Source organism: Crocodylus siamensis, chromosome 9, assembly GCF_052110815.1.
Source record: "Crocodylus siamensis isolate JL-2025a chromosome 9, ASM5211081v1, whole genome shotgun sequence".
NCBI classification, from domain to species: Eukaryota; Metazoa; Chordata; order Crocodylia; family Crocodylidae; genus Crocodylus; species Crocodylus siamensis.
The window spans coordinates 48,853,947-48,866,157 of NC_143403.1; the positions used below are offsets into that span (position 1 = coordinate 48,853,947).

Sequence of the window (12,211 nt, forward strand, 5' to 3'; positions counted from 1 at the left end):
GTAAGTGCACTGCTATGAGATCTCACCTTTCTTGCATGCTGTCTCCTCCCCTCCGCCCCACACACATACCTAGTTGCTCTGTCCTCCCTGTGAATGCTTGTTGAATTCAGTGTGGAAGTGTAGTGGGGGGGAGGCATCTGTGTATTGTCAGGCTCCTTGGCCGTAGGCTGTTGAATAATTGTGTCATCCATTGCTACACCTGATACTGTGATTGATCAAAACAATCAACATAGGATGGCTATGGCTTTGCTAATGGTACCCACTCTTTGCCTTGTCCATTGAGACTGTAAACTCATCAGGGCAGGGATTGCTTTTTGCCACATGTATGGGCAGCATCCAGCAGACCAGGCACTTGGTCTGGCCTCAGCCCCAAACTCCCCCTAATACACAGAGTGAAGAAATACATTGATATTGCTAACTTGTGCTCACACCCTCATTTTTTCACTTCTCCATATGGGCTGGTCTTATGAAGTAAAATCCTCCTTGTTCTCATAGGAACATCTATGCCTGGTTATTTTCCTTTGCAGTGCATTGAGCTGATCTACCTGGCTTGAAGTGGTAGAAGCACGGAGCACCTTCCTTCTGAAAATCAAGCTTTTTGAAGGTATCTTGCACTGGGGTCCTAACATCACTAGTTCACTTCTGAAAGAGCCTTTGGTCCTTTGCCTTTCTCTCCCATGCCCTATGCAGTCACACAGAGGCCTAGGCTTGGGGTACAGGGAAAACCAAGCTCACAGGCTTCTCTGCTCTGGAAAGGATACACTAGCTGTCCCCTACTGATCTGCGTTCATGAAATACTCCTCTGCCTGGAGGGTGTTGGGAGCTCGCACAGCAGCTCTGAGCAGAGTAGGTAGTCTCGTGTTTGCTTCCTTTCACTGTCAGGCTGGGGAAGGGCTGATGGAAGAAGGGGAGAGAATACCAAGGCTAAGGGAGTGGAGCAGGAGCTACGTGGGTCAGGTTCGATTTGCTGCTTTAAGACTTGAGGGACCTGGAACAAGCTGTCTGCTTTCAATACTTCCTCTACCCTCATACATTAATGAATAACTTCTGCTTAAGTCACCAGCTAAAAATAAAGTGCCTCTAAGCTGGAGAAGGAAGTTTCTCAGGAACCAATGGCTGCAGGCACTTTGCAGGGGACAGCTGCCTTGTGATCTGGGGCAGGTCCAGCTCTTAGCAACACAGTTGTATATCTAACCTCAACCCTGCCCCTGGAGTGAGAGCAGAGTCTGTATTGCATACCCCTGCCAGCCCTGCCCCCTCACATCCTCTGTGCCAGCCAAGCCCAATGGTCCCTTTTCCCATATGTCCTCACTCAGCTCCAGGCCCAGTGTTTTCCTGACACCCACTCTCAGCTCCTGGTGGGATCTCCCTACCTCACCCCAAGCCTTTATCTAAGCTGAGAATCCAGATTGAGAACGGTGGAGCGGGGAACGTTGCTACGATGCCCTGCAAGAATTCGTCTCCTTGTTCCTCAGCTGGGGCTATCCCCGGGCCGGGGTTGATGTCAGTTCCCAGGTCTAATACCTGTGGGAATGAGTTTGTTTCCTGTTGGCTACATGTTCAGCTCCTGGGTTTTTGTCCAACTGGCCATGGAGTTGGTAGCTTGGCCAGACTTCTGTTCTATGACACTCATTTTAAAGTTGAAGAACATGGATAAAATACAACCGATTGTCCTTGGATAGAGACTGAGGAGGTACACAGACCTCAAGCCGGCCCCCTCCATGGAAGAGAAGTTCTCCTTTCATTCCCACTCATTTTTTACACAGGCATCTAAGGTTATGGGAAATTAGTTTCAGTAAGGACTTTGATAGAGCCTGTTTAGGAAACCCCTTTGGTACTACCATCATTAACCCCTCCCCCCCTTTCCTTATTGAATATACTGGACCCCTTCTGATGTAATCCTCAAGTAAGCCACTGACCTGGAGAAGGACGTGTGTCAGTGAATTGAGAAACAAAATGAATTCAGGGAAGTCTTTGTCTTATATTATACAGGAAGTCAGACTAGACGATCACATTTTTCCCTCCTGCCTTTGAAACTCTGACACTAAAAATAGAATTTGGGATTTCGTAGATTTTTAGGGTCAGACAGGACCTCAGTAGATCATCGAATCTGACCCCCTGCCCTGGACAGGAAAGAGCACTGGGGTCAGATGACCCAAGCTAGGTGCTTGTTCAGTCTCCTCTTAAAGACCCCCAAGGTAGGGGAGAGCACCACCTCCCTTGGAAGCCCATTCTGGATTTTGGCAACCCTCACTGTAAAGAAATTTTTCCTAATGTCTAATTTAAATCTGCTCTCCATCAGTTTATGGCCATTGTTCCTAGTAAGTCCAGGGGATGCCCTGATAAACAGAGTATCCCCTATTCCTTGCTGCTCCCACTCAATGAATTTGTAGATGGCCACAAGATCCCCTCTCGGCCTTTTTTTGCAGAGGCTGAAGAGCTTCAGGTCCTTCAGTCTCTCCTCATAGGGCCTGACCTGCAGGCCCCTAACTGTACAACTAGCCCTCCTCTGAACCCTCTCAAAGTTATCCACATCCCTCTTGAAGTGTGGCACTCAGAACTGGATGCAGTACTCCGGCTGCGGTTTTACCAAGGCCACATAGAGGGGAAGTATCACTTCCTTAGACCTGCTCGTGATGCACCTTCTAAAGCATGAAAGAGTGTGGTTGGCTTTACTTATCATTTTGTTACATTGACAACTTATGCTCATTTTGGAGTCAACTATGACTCTGAGATTGCTTTCTGCTGCTGTGATGTTTAGACAGTTACCTCCCAGTCTGTAGGTGTGTTGGTGATTCTTTCTCCCTAGATGCATCACTTTGCACTTATCTGTGTTAAACTGCATCCTATTCTGTTCTGCCCACAGAACACATCAGGGCACATGCACCCCTTGAGAGTGCTGGTGCACCCCCCGACTGCAGCATTCCTGGGCAGCGGTGGCAGGCGAGAGCACCGGTGCCCCCCATGAGAGAGCTGCCCGGGGAGTGCACCAGGAGAAGCAGTCCCCCCGCGGCCGATCCTGCTAACCCAGAAGTGCCAGAGACGTGCCGCTGCCAGTTGTGGGTCAGTGGGATCAGCCATGGCCTCCCTCCCCCCCGGCTGTGCGGGGCGACCTCCCCCCAGTTGCTGACTGTCCGCTGAGATGGCAAGTGCCCCCCCACCCTCCAACTCAGGAGGCACCAGCCGCCCATGCCACTTTCCCAATCTATCCAAATCCTTCTGAATCCGCTCCCTGCCCTCATCCAATCCACTGATGAAGATGCCTTGGGTCAGAGCAGTCTGAAAAATAATATATTCATAAGCTACCACTGGTGGAGAGAATGGCAGGTAGAGGTTGGATTTAAGAGAATGCCCACCACATCCCTGAAAGGAAACTGCCGGCAGAATAATACTTAACCAAAATGACTTAATTGGGATTCTTGCGAGCACCCAACCAACTCAAGTTCCTTCTGCTTAGTTTATTGCACTTTAAGGATCTTGAGTTCCTACAAAGTCTACAGCCTCCTTCCTTCCTTCCTGTCTTGCTCCCTTTTCCAGAGTCATGAGACAGTTGTGACGTGTTCCAGAGAGATTAAGAAACTACACACAGTCAGTGCAGTTACACGGGCTATTTTTAACTCAACTTGGCTTTGAAAATTCCTCTCCCCATCCATCTTTCATTTTTATCTTGTTTCAGCTAATGTAACTGAGAGGTTCTGACCCCTGATGAGCAGCCCACATTTCCCCCTCTTGGGTTTCCATGATCAAAATCTTTCTCTTTGCACTTGATTCCCACTAGTGATTGCTTGCATGTCTTTTAAGTGGTGACTAAGAGAGGAGAGCCATCTCTGTGAAGCACCACATGTACCTGGGGCATCCTCCATGCAACACAATATCCTGTGGGGCTTTCATCCTTCCTTTGGGTCTCTTCTCTTGCCATCTGGAGATTGTTGCACCCATGATGCATGTGGCTAAGTAGGTTGTTGCCTTTGACACCTCAAGCCTCTCTGAACTGGTTAGTGTCCAAGGTGCCACCTTGCCCTACCTTTTAGGGTAGGAGAGATTTCTCCTGGAACTAACCTCATCCACGTCACCAATGTTTTTCTTGTATTCTTTTAAAAAAAGTATAGCATGGCCAACATTGAGTGCAAATACTAGAATTAAGGAGAGCACAATCCCTTCCCTAACAACATTTAACTCACTCACAGAGGATGCTCTAGTATTGTAGCTGGAACATGTCAGGATCCAACTCTGGACCTTCTCTCCTAATCCATGCCCTTAACTGCCTGAGTTGAAAGAGAAGCTCCAACAACCACATGCTGGTAGTAGGACATGTCTTTTTCTTAAAGGCCTTCCACAATTACAAGGGGGGCATAATACCATATGGAAGAGAGCTAAAGAATATCCCAGCCTGATAGTAGGCATCTGTTTGTCTCCTGAGACAACAGAATTATGCTGAGGGAGACATCAGCTCGCTGCATGTAATCCTTGCTTGAAAGATAAAGTGAAGCTCAAGTGACCTCTCCGGGGTAGAGAAGCCTGGGCAGTGTGTATGGAGACACTGATCTGCCCACACACCAGTGTTTCACACTCAGCCTTGCTGGTTTAATCCAAAAGAAAGGGAGGCGCCAGTATGTTTGGAACCAGTTTAGTTGCACAAGTGACTGGAACAAAGGAGATCATCCATTTGTCCATCTGTCAGAGCTCCACTCCTAGACTGTACGCTGACCAAAGTTAAAGTCTGATGGAGACCACTGAAAACCCACCAAGGTGAATGGGGCAGTAGAGATGTGTAAAGACTGAAGAAAGACTACTTAGAGTGATAGCCAGCAACAATGGGTCCTAAGACCCTTGGCGAATGTTTAGCAGAAATGCAGGCAAATTGTGGGAAGCAATTAAAGTGATTCAGTGCTGAAAAACTAGGAAGCATGGGCACAGTAATGAATTCTCCATAGAGCTTGTGAAGTATTTGGAAGTGTAATCAATAATCATAGATTCATAGACTGTAAAGCTGGAAGGGACCTCAGAAGATCATCGGTCCAGTCCCAAAATCTCTGGGAATATATCTACCGAGAACTCTCGCTATACCTGTGAACCATGAAAATGGGACTCCTGTTTGGGAATACTACTATTTTACAGATCTGCTCATGTTTGAAATGAAAAATAAAAGTACCACATTTTTAATCCATTATGCATAGAAAATGGGCTATGGTCTGCACCTGAGGCGTGAGTATTTTTAGCTGGTGATCTATGGATCATCGGTGACCAGCAGAGTGCCGTCTGGTGGAGAAGGAATTGCAGTTTTTGAGAACTACACAATGGTGGTTTGAGAAGGTGGTAGAGAAGCTGGTTCTTAAGATCTTTCTCCTGAGTGACTCATAGGGTGGATAGGTTGGAAACATGTTATAACAACTGTAGAGTTGTCATCCACACAAGGTTACATCACTGCTCCAGCTAGTCTAGGATACTTCCCATCTACAGCAAAGGAGAAATAGTCCATCCTGACTCCCACAAATTGTATGCCCCAAAACATGCAGGGTCTTACCTCTCTACAACATCCTAACTTTGTTGAGCTGTTTGTTGTACCAATATCCTGCAGCAGTGAGTTCCACTGGTTAACCATACATTTCAGGAAAATAAGTATTTCTTCTTGAACAAGTGAATGAGTCACTTTTTCTCTTCCCCATTGTCATGGAGCTTTTATGTTTGTTTTGTCTCTTAATCTAAAATAGAAGCCACCTGCACTGAAAGTGCAGATGGGGAAAAGTGAACATTTCTTTACCCACCTCTGCAGATCTCTGTTGTCTCAGTACCTCAGGTGTTTTATGACTATTGTATGACCCTTATTTTCTAAATGAGAAACCTGAGGCATGAAATGGTTATGTGATTTGCCACTATAGGAGATAGTGACTGAACTGGGATAGAAAACATATTACTCAAATCCCATTGCCTTGGTTCACACCATATCTAAACAGGGACAGGAAGCCAGTAGGGCAAATCAACAGAAGTGATGAAGTTGTCATCATCTGTCTTTCATGAATGTCTTATCTGTGGCTCTGAAGGTGGCTGACAGGGCCAGTTCGGGATTGACAGGTTCTATTGCAACTCGGGTACATGTTTCTGTGCCGAGTGGGTGGCACTGTTTCTGCCTCTCCTGCTCTTCCATGTCCTGTTGTTGTCATAAGGTTTGAAATTACTGAGATCCTTGCAGCAGACTTTTCCTCCATTTGGGGCAATCCTGGGTGATAGTCTCTCATGAGTTGATGTCAAAGTTGCATTTTTTCAAGTTGCCCTTGAGGATGTCCTTGAAGTGATTTCTCTGCCCTTCTTTTGAGCATACACTTTGACAGAGCTGGAAAAATAAAACTTGCTTTGGGAGTCTGGAGTCAGACATCTGGATGATGTGGCCAACTCAGCAAAGGCAATGTCAAATGATTATCGGCTTGATGGATGCTCGTGGTGTTTGCTTGCAAGAGGAGGCTAAAGTCGCTCCATATGTCTTCCCACTGGATTCAAAGGATCTTTCTCAGGCAGTGTTGATGGTATGTCTCCAGTGACTTGAGGTGTCTGCTATACGTTGACTGCATCTCATGTCCGTATAGTAAGGTATGAAAGATGACTGCTTGGTAAACCATTAGCTTTGTTTTGAATCTGATGTTGTGATCTTCAAACGCCTGTTTCCTCAGCGTCCAAAGACCACATTTGGACATTTGAGGTGATGTTGGATAATTTTTGTCGACGTCAGCCTTCTGTGAGTCTCTCCATAAATCTGAATTACCAGAGCTGGCGACTGCTCATTAAGAGCTTGTTAAGGAAGGACCTTAGTCTTCTGAATGTTAAGCCTCAGTCCCATTTTCTTGTATGCCTCAGTGAAGATGTTAATGATTGCCTTAAGATCTACTTTCTAGTGAGCGCACACTACAGCATCATCAATGTACTGGAGCTTGATAACTGATTCTGGGGTAGTCATGGTTTAGGCCAGGAGTTGGCCTAGATGAAACAGTTTACCATCCATTCAGTAGTTTAGCTCCACTTTGACTGGAAGCTTGTTGGTGGTCAGATGTAGCATCGTAGTAAGGAATATCGAAAAGAGAGTTGGAGTGATGATGTGGCATTGTTTAACTCCAGTCTTAACCACAAAGGGATCAGCGATAGATCCATTACTGAGGACCACTGCTTGCATACTGCCATGGAGCAGCAGAGAGTGGTGACAAAATTTGGTGGGCATCTCTACCTCAGAAGGATCCTCCGCAGTGCTTCTCAGTTAACAGGGTCAAAGGCTTTCATGAGGTCAAAAAAGGCCATGTAGGAAGATGTATGTTGTTCCTGGCATCTTTCCTGCAGTTGATGAGCAGTGAAGATCATGTTGATTGTGCCTTTTGATGCCCTAAACCCACACTGAGATTCCAGGAAGAGCTCTTTAGCAAGTGGAAGGACGTGGTTCAGGAGGGTTCTTGCAATGATCTTTCCTGTGGTGCACAGCAAGGCGATCTCTGTGTAATTTCTCTCCCATCTTGAAGGTTAGTATGACCGTGGCATCCCTGAGGCCATCTGGGATTTCCTCGTCATTCCAGATCCTTAAGATGAGAGCATGGAGCTGTGCTGTGAGCTCCTCTCCCCCCTCCTTGAAGATTTCAGCAAGGAATCCATCTGCTCCAGGTGCCTTTTCATTTGCCATATGCTTGATGGCTTTCTTCACCGTGGAGGGATTCCAAGTTCATCTCTGACTGGGTGCTGCAGGATGGAGTTGAGAACACTCTCACCAACAACAGAGTCTCAATTGAGAAGGTCTTCAAAATGCTCCTTCCAATGGGCATTGATGGCTCCCCTTTCCTTATTCAAACCCCAATACCTTGGTTCATGCTATGTCTAAACAGGGACAGGCAGCAAGTAAAGGAAAATCAACTGAAGTGATGAAGTCAACACATAACTGAAGGCACACTGAGCCCCCATGTACAAACTCTTATTTGGGATTATGGTGTCCATAGAGAATTTCTCCCCTGAGAAAGACTAAATTATGGCAATTTTTAAATTGTTTCAGTCTAAATGAGTGCTTCCATGTCAGGAACTTAATATGCTTTAATTTATATGTAATGATTGTAGACCTGTAGATGATTTGCCTTAACTAACCTGCCCTTACCCTGGAGCTAAGCCCTCTGCAAAGGTGCTGCAAACTGATTTCATTATTTTGGGAACCAGTCTTATGATTTTTGACCGTTTCGGCTTGGCAACACTGGGAGTCAAAGGAAAGGTTTGGGTTTTACATATTCGGAATGGAAAGTCGGCTGGAGCTGTGTCCTGCTTCTCTGGCTCCCCCATTTTTTAGAAGGTCAGCATAAACAGTTCTGGCTCTAACGCTTTTATAATCACATCTCAGAGCTCCATGCTCCATGACACGACGTAATCCCAAGACTTCATCATCCAGTCCCTGCAGGAGCGGTCCTGGGAGGCCTGTGCAGTGGATATTTGGTCAAATACAGCTGCAAGAATGTCCTTTGCATCAATTAAAAACAGTTCTTATTGGATTTTGCCCAGCTGAGCTAGAATGATTGAGAAAAGACCCCAAGTACTTTAAGCATAATGTAGTAGAGAGAGAGAGTGGCAGGCAAACAGAGTATGGACACCCAATGCGGGCATTTACTATGGGTAAGAAGGAAATCTGGAGCTATCACAAATACTCACAGTCCTGGAAAGGAATTTAAACCTTGTGCTTCAGGAACATGCAGGGATCAAGATGAGACCTGGAATAGGGACTGATTATCACACATCAGCTTGTAGCTCTTCTTGGGAAGCAGCTGGAGCTGCCACTGTCAGAGGCAGGGTACTAGACTAGGAGGGCCTGGGTTCTTCCCTAATTTGGCAGTCCCTGTATACATGCAACACAGTCACAATCAGTGGCTATACCATGTCAGGCAAATCGGCTTTCATATGTAGTGCCAGGATATAAGTGTGACTGTGGACAGGGTACACTACGCTGGGTATTTCCCTTGAAGGCCTTTTTGAACACTTTTTCACTACAACAGGGAATTCGGGTGCAGTGCACAGGACCTTAATTGGAGTTTCTGAAACCTGAGCTGCTCTTTGCATTAAAGCCCTGAGAGCTTACAAACAATGGCCACATTATTACTGATTTAAGCATTCTTATGCAGCAAGAAAAGAGAGCTTCAGAACAGCCTTTAGCTCCCTGCTTTCGCTTCAGTTGTCCTTCCTGTAGCAATTTGTTGTGCAGCTGGAGCAGTACGGGTTCTGCTCCTTGCTCTGCCCCGATCAAGTGACTTCTTGCGTGTCCTTGTTTGTTAGGCTGTAAGTTCTTCAGGGCAGGGCCCATCTCTATGTGAATGGTGCCATGCACGCACTGGACAGTCCCAATCTAAGCAGTAAGTAAGATGCAGAAATTGTAGGGTATCACTTTGACTTTGCCTGTGTGTATATATATATATATATGTGTGTGTGTGTGTATATATATATATGTATGTATGTATATTTGCCCCCAACTGCTTACACAGTTTTTGTCTTCCCCTTCTCCTTCCCCTTTCTCTCTTCTGTTTTTCCCCACCTTCTTTTTATACCCCTCCACCCCCACAGCAGTGGCTCAGATATTCTCATCTACCCAGAGGAAATATAAGAACAAGGTCAGAGAGATTTCCCATTGATTCACTTATGTCAGGGATTTCACCGTGCAAGTGAAGTCGCAAGGATGGCGAGGGGACACCCCTGAGATATGAGACCTCCTGGACAGCCCCAGCCTGCTAGCTGGAGGGCAAATCAGCAGCCATGGGAGCTAGGAAGGAAACACCTGCGCTGGGGAAACTTTTTTCAGCATTTCAGTGAAACAATGACTAGGAGTCAAACTAGCAGCACCTTTGCTGGGCCAGCATTTCCTACATTGTGAGCAGAGTTGTACGTGTGAAAAGTTCATCTCTGAAAATACCCTCCCTTCACTGCACAAGCTGGCGGGAAGCAGTGCTGCCCAACGTGGCGAGAAAGCAAAGGGCCACATTTGCCCCTACACAGCACCAGGAACTTCCTGTATCTAGCAGCCTCAGGGCCGGGCTTGGGCACCAGCACAGGCTGAAGGAGCCCTGCGAGATGTGCAGTATTGCACCACTGGGGCTGCTCTGAGGAAACAGAGCAGTGAGTGTGTTGCGGGGGAGGTAAGGACTCCCGTGTCACACCCCCTCTGACCTCTTCTAGATGCCAGCCAACTGCTGGCCTGTGCAGTGCTGCTGCTGCTTCTTTTTTGTACTGTATGCAGTTTCATTTTCAAAGCTCCAGTTTCTAGAGTCATGTTATTACCTGGAAATATGTGTTTTCATTTTAGGGGGAAAAAAGGAAGTTTTTAGCCTTTGTGGTTAGGGAGAGGAGCTTAAAGTGACTGTAACTGAAAGACTCAGGAACCAGCAAGCAAATGAAATGAAACAAAAGAAATGCGAAAGCCAGTATGTAAAGAAGGATTCTGAATTGGAAGGTGATTTGGGGATTTTGGCACTTGACACTTGATTTTTCAATGCACCAAGTTCCCACAGTTCCTGCTGTCCCTTGACTGCAGGAGAAACACAGAACAGAAGGAGGGGCTTGTACCACCTCTACTATTGCCTCAGGCCACCACGGTGAGGGAAAAGTGGGCCTTGGGCAATAGGAAACAGGGCCCAGAAAGAGGAATTCCCTTTCCTGAGATGAATCTATTCCAGAGTCAGGATTAAACCCCACAGCTGTGCTATAACTACATATCTGCTTCCCCTCTCCTGCCTGCAGAGATTTGTCTCTTTTCGCTCCTTTCTGTACCTTATTTTCAGCTAGGGTTCAACAACTCCAACAGGCCCTTGGACGTTTGCATGACTTGGCCTGTCTAAGCTAACTGCTGTGGGGTTCTTGCTAGTACTCTTGCTATTGGGCTGAATGAGTTGACAGGAAGAGTAAAGTGAATTGGTTTTACTTTGTAAAGTGACTGTAAAACTAGCCCTTTTTTGCTCATCAGGTCTTCAGCCCATATATGTTTTCATTAATATTACTTCCAGAAGTGCCTAAAATGTAGTAGGCATCCTTCCTCTTATTGCTTCCAAGAGAGATGGGACTGTCCAGTGCATGGCACCATTCACATAGAGATGGGCCCTGCCCTGAAGAACTTACAGCCTAACAAACAAGGACACGCAAGAAGTCACTTGATCGGGGCAGAGCAAGGAGCAGAACCCGTACTGCTCCAGCTGCACAACGAGTTGCTACAGGAAGGACAACTGAAGCGAAAGCAGGGAGCTAAAAGCTGTTCTGAAGCTCTCTTTTCTTGCTGCATAAGAATATTTAAATCAGTAATAATGTGGCCATTGTTTGTAAGCTCTCAGGGCTTTAATGCGAAGAGCAGCTCAGGTTTCAGAAACTCCAATTAAGGTCCTGTGCAGTGCACCCGAATTCCCTGTTGCAGTAGTGAAAAAGTGTTTAGAAACATGCAGCTTGCAAAACCCATGTAAACAGGCAGACAGCCAGGGTTCAAACTTAACAGCTAGGGACAGACGTTACACATAAACTGGTTTAAGTGATGAGAAACTGGTTTAAGCCTGTAACAGAACAGATGTTCAGTGCACATAAACCAGTTTGAAAATGGCTGAAACCGGTTTGAGATAAACCTGGTTGAATGTAGTATCAGAGTTAATTGATCTGGCTCAAACCGGTTTATGCAATGTCTGTCCCAGACCCCTTCTTGGTTTAAGTTAAATCAGAATCCTCCAGCGTCCCAGTGGATTTGCAGTTCTGGGCATGGCTCTGCTCTCTGCTCCAGCCCAGCAAGGTTGGCCCTTTCCCCTGCTCCCTGACTGCAGTCTCTGTTTGGCAGAGACTGCAGATACAGCAAAGTCTGCCTGGCTTCCTCCTGCTTCCCCCCCTCCCCCTCCCCTCTGCTTTACACAGACACCTCTCAGCATTAGCTACCACATGCTGGTGAGGGTCCATGCTGTGGGAGATGGGACAAAGACAGACAGGGCAGTGTCAGGTTAGGGGTCTTTGATGCTAATCAACAGGTAGCTGGTAATGTCCCGCCTTGGAAAAAGTTGTTTAAGAAGAGCTTGAACTAATGAGCGATCTTTTTGTTTTGCCAATGGGGTGATAAAGGTTCCCTGTGTAACTTCCTGCTGTGTAAGTAAATGCTGTGCAAATCCCTGCTGGTTCCCTCACTGACTGAGGGGGAGGGGGAGGGGCACACTAAGCAAAGCATCCTGCTGGCGCCTGGCCACACCCCCCT

General features: G+C 46.6%; 1 protein-coding gene across 1 annotated transcript in view; it reads left to right on the top strand.

The window, feature by feature from the left end:
- The window catches only part of LOC149857518 (leukemia inhibitory factor-like), a 35,521-nt gene that overhangs the window by 10,041 nt on the left and 13,269 nt on the right, over positions 1 to 12,211 (top strand). The window contains exon 3 of the mRNA XM_090061964.1: positions 528 to 604. The gene's annotated coding sequence lies outside the window, so the exon portion shown is untranslated. The remainder of the gene's footprint in view (positions 1 to 527; positions 605 to 12,211) is intronic.